This window comes from Heteronotia binoei, chromosome 8 (assembly GCF_032191835.1).
Source record: "Heteronotia binoei isolate CCM8104 ecotype False Entrance Well chromosome 8, APGP_CSIRO_Hbin_v1, whole genome shotgun sequence".
NCBI lineage: Eukaryota > Metazoa > Chordata > Lepidosauria > Squamata > Gekkonidae > Heteronotia > Heteronotia binoei.
Window position 1 is genome coordinate 10253770 of NC_083230.1, and position 3088 is coordinate 10256857.

The window sequence follows — 3088 nt, forward strand, 5'->3', positions numbered from 1 at the left end:
GTAAGTACGCTTCTGTGTGATGATCACCACAGCACTGAAAAACAAGATAGTCTCTGTATTTTTACCATCTCCTCAATATGCAAGGTACACAGTGCAAATAGTGTTCATCCGTGACACAAAATATTCCAACAAAAGCAAGAAAGAGAGATCTTCATGGATACTGGTGGCTCAGTAAAAATGTTGCCAAAACAAACATATGATATACTGATCAACACTATAATGGAAAAATATGATGGTTTATGCATATGGGTCATGTAATCCACTACCAATATGTGGACAATTCCAAACACAGCTACAGTTTCAAGGCTGTCAGACTACAGCTACTTTGTATGTTGCAGCAGAGGGCACTGCTAACCTCCTCAGCTGTTTCACTGGACCTTATTCACTAGCCTGCAACATACATCCAACCCATTTGAATTGGATTCATCAAGCTGCAGCAAATAATTTTGGTGGCATAGGTAAGTTTAGGAACTATCAGGGAAAATTACATATTAGCATTGTGAAGCCTGTGGGTTTTACCACAGAGACACATTCCATTCCATGTGCATAAACCAACAGAAGAACTAAAACATTAAAAAAAAGCTTGTTATCATTGAGAAGGTGGAAGGACTTATCCCATGAGTTTCATCAGTTGTGGTTGCCCACAAACCTAAACAACCGGGGGGGGGGGGATCAGACTGTTTGGATATGTGCCTGCCCAACCAAGCCATAAAACGATAACATATTTATGAACATATGAAGCTGCCTTATACTGAATCAGACCCTTGGTCCAGCAAAGTCAGTATTGTCTTCTCAGACTGGCAACGGCTCTCCGGGATCTCAAGCTGAGGTTTTTCACTCCTATTTGCCTGGACCCTTTTTTGGAGATGCCGGGGATTGAACCTGGGACCTTCTGCTTCCCAAGCAGATGCTCTACCACTGAGCCACAGCCCCATTCATGGCTCTCCAGGGTCTCAAGCTGAGGTTTTTCACACCTCTTTGCCTGGACCCTTTTTTGGAGATGCCAGGGATTGAACCTGGGACCTTCTGCTTCCTAAGCAGATACTCTACCACTGAGCCATCATTCCTCCCCTTTAGTATTGTCTTCTCAGACTGGCAGCGGCTCTCTCAAGCTGAGGTTTTTCACTCCTATTTGCTTGGACCCTTTTTTGGAGATGCCGGGGATTGAACCTGGGACCTTCTGCTTCCCAACCAGATGCTCTACCCCTGAGCCACCATCCGTCCCTATAGAGGATAGCATCAACACATACCTAAATGGAGCACAGATACATTCAGAACTTGATTTTAATGCTAGATCACCAGCTAGGACTTCACCCAAAATCCACATGCATCACTACATTCACTAGTCATGTCAGTCTTTGGTGCTATACAGACAGCTGAGTTTTGGCATCTCTTTTGCAGCAGAAATGTTTCAGAGTGTAATCCGGGAAACTTTGCTTGGACTAGCGGGGTTACTTAAACACAGTGATGACGTTCTTGTGTTTGGGACGACTCAGTTGGGAACATGACAGACCTGAAGATGTTCTAGATAGCCTACAAGCATAATCTCACATTACATTATCACACTAAACCTCACATTAAATTTGGATACGTTTTCTCTGCCAATGGCATTTCTCCTGATTCAAATAAAGTGGCAACAATACAGGAAGTGGCTAGGGTTGCCAAGTCCAATTAAAGAAAAATCTGGGGACTTCGGGGGTGGAGCCAGGAGACATTGGGGGTGGAGCCAAGAACAAGGATGTGACAAGCATAATTGAACTCCAAGGGAGTTCTGGCCATCAAATTTAAAGAGACAGCACACCTTTTAAAATGCCTTTCTTCCATAGGAAATAATTAAGGATAGGGGCACCATATTTTGGGGCTCATAGAATTGGACCCTCTGGTCCAATCGTTTTGAAACTTTGGGGGTATTTTGGGGAGAGGCACTAGATGCTATACTAAAAATTTGGTGCCTCTACCTCAAAAAATAGCCCCCCCAGAGCCCCCAATACCCACGGATCAATTTCCTATTATTCCCTATGGGAATCGTTCTCCATAGGGAATAATAGAGTGCCCAGTAGACATTTCCCTCCCCCCCCTACGCTTTCTAAAGGGGGGGAGGGCCTCCAAACTAGGGAATCCCCTGCCCCCTCCCTCTCTCTCTCTCACACACACACACTTACCAGATCTTCCTCCGGACAACTCTACTTCCTGTGAAAACGAAAGCAAAAGAAAGGGAGGGGCCGTTCTCAAAAGCCCTTCCTGCTTCCTGCCCAGCCTTAAAGGGGCAGACATTTTGCAAACGGCTCAGGAACTCTACAACATGAAGCCTAAAGGTATGTTCTCCCCCCCCTCCACCCCCCACCCCCGCTTCCAGAGTTTTGAAGAGCGGGAGATGAGGCTGCGAACCCAGAAGTCTCCTGCCAGAGCGGGAGGTTTGGGAAGCCTAGAAGTGGCAGGCCCAAACACTTCATCTGAACTCAAAATTTACTTGGCCTTGCTACATACTGTGGGTGTTTAATCCCCAGCCTCACGACTATTACCTGTCCCTTACAAAGAAGACACAAGCAAGAGTAAAAGCAACCTTAGCCTATACACTTTGATACAAAAAAACCCCACTGAACTTATAGTGGATGCCAGCCTGGTTGGGCTTGGCGTTGAACTGACACGAACAGATTTGAACGGCCATGTATTCACCATCGTAAATGCAACGGAAGTCTCTCTTGGTGGCCAATAGTCCACAAACAGCTTTGGCTGTGGTGTACTATGGGGCTGCTTGCATTTCCACTTGAACCTAAATGGACATCACGACACGATCATTACCGATCACCGGCCATTGCAACCTATATTCGCCAGTGTCTCATTCCACTTACCAGCTCATATGGAAAGCTGGATGATGTGCTGCGAGTTTATGACTACACCCTGATGAATTATCCTGGCAACGGCAATCCCTGTGCTCAGTCTTCAACCACGGATACTGCCGCAGAACTTGTATTTTTCCCCCTTTCGTCTCTTGCTCTTTCCAAAGCCATGACAACACAGATGGTTCAAGCAGCCACAGACGCATATCCTGATCTGCAGCATGGAATTATGATGGTCTGGAATAGAC

General features: G+C 45.9%; 1 non-coding gene across 1 annotated transcript; it reads right to left on the reverse strand.

Annotated features, from left to right (window-relative positions):
* Positions 1 to 995: 995 nt before the first annotated feature.
* Positions 996 to 1070, reverse strand: TRNAP-AGG (transfer RNA proline (anticodon AGG)). Its single transcript has one exon. It is a non-coding gene; the product is annotated as a tRNA-Pro (tRNA).
* Between the last annotated feature and the right edge of the window lie 2018 nt (positions 1071 to 3088).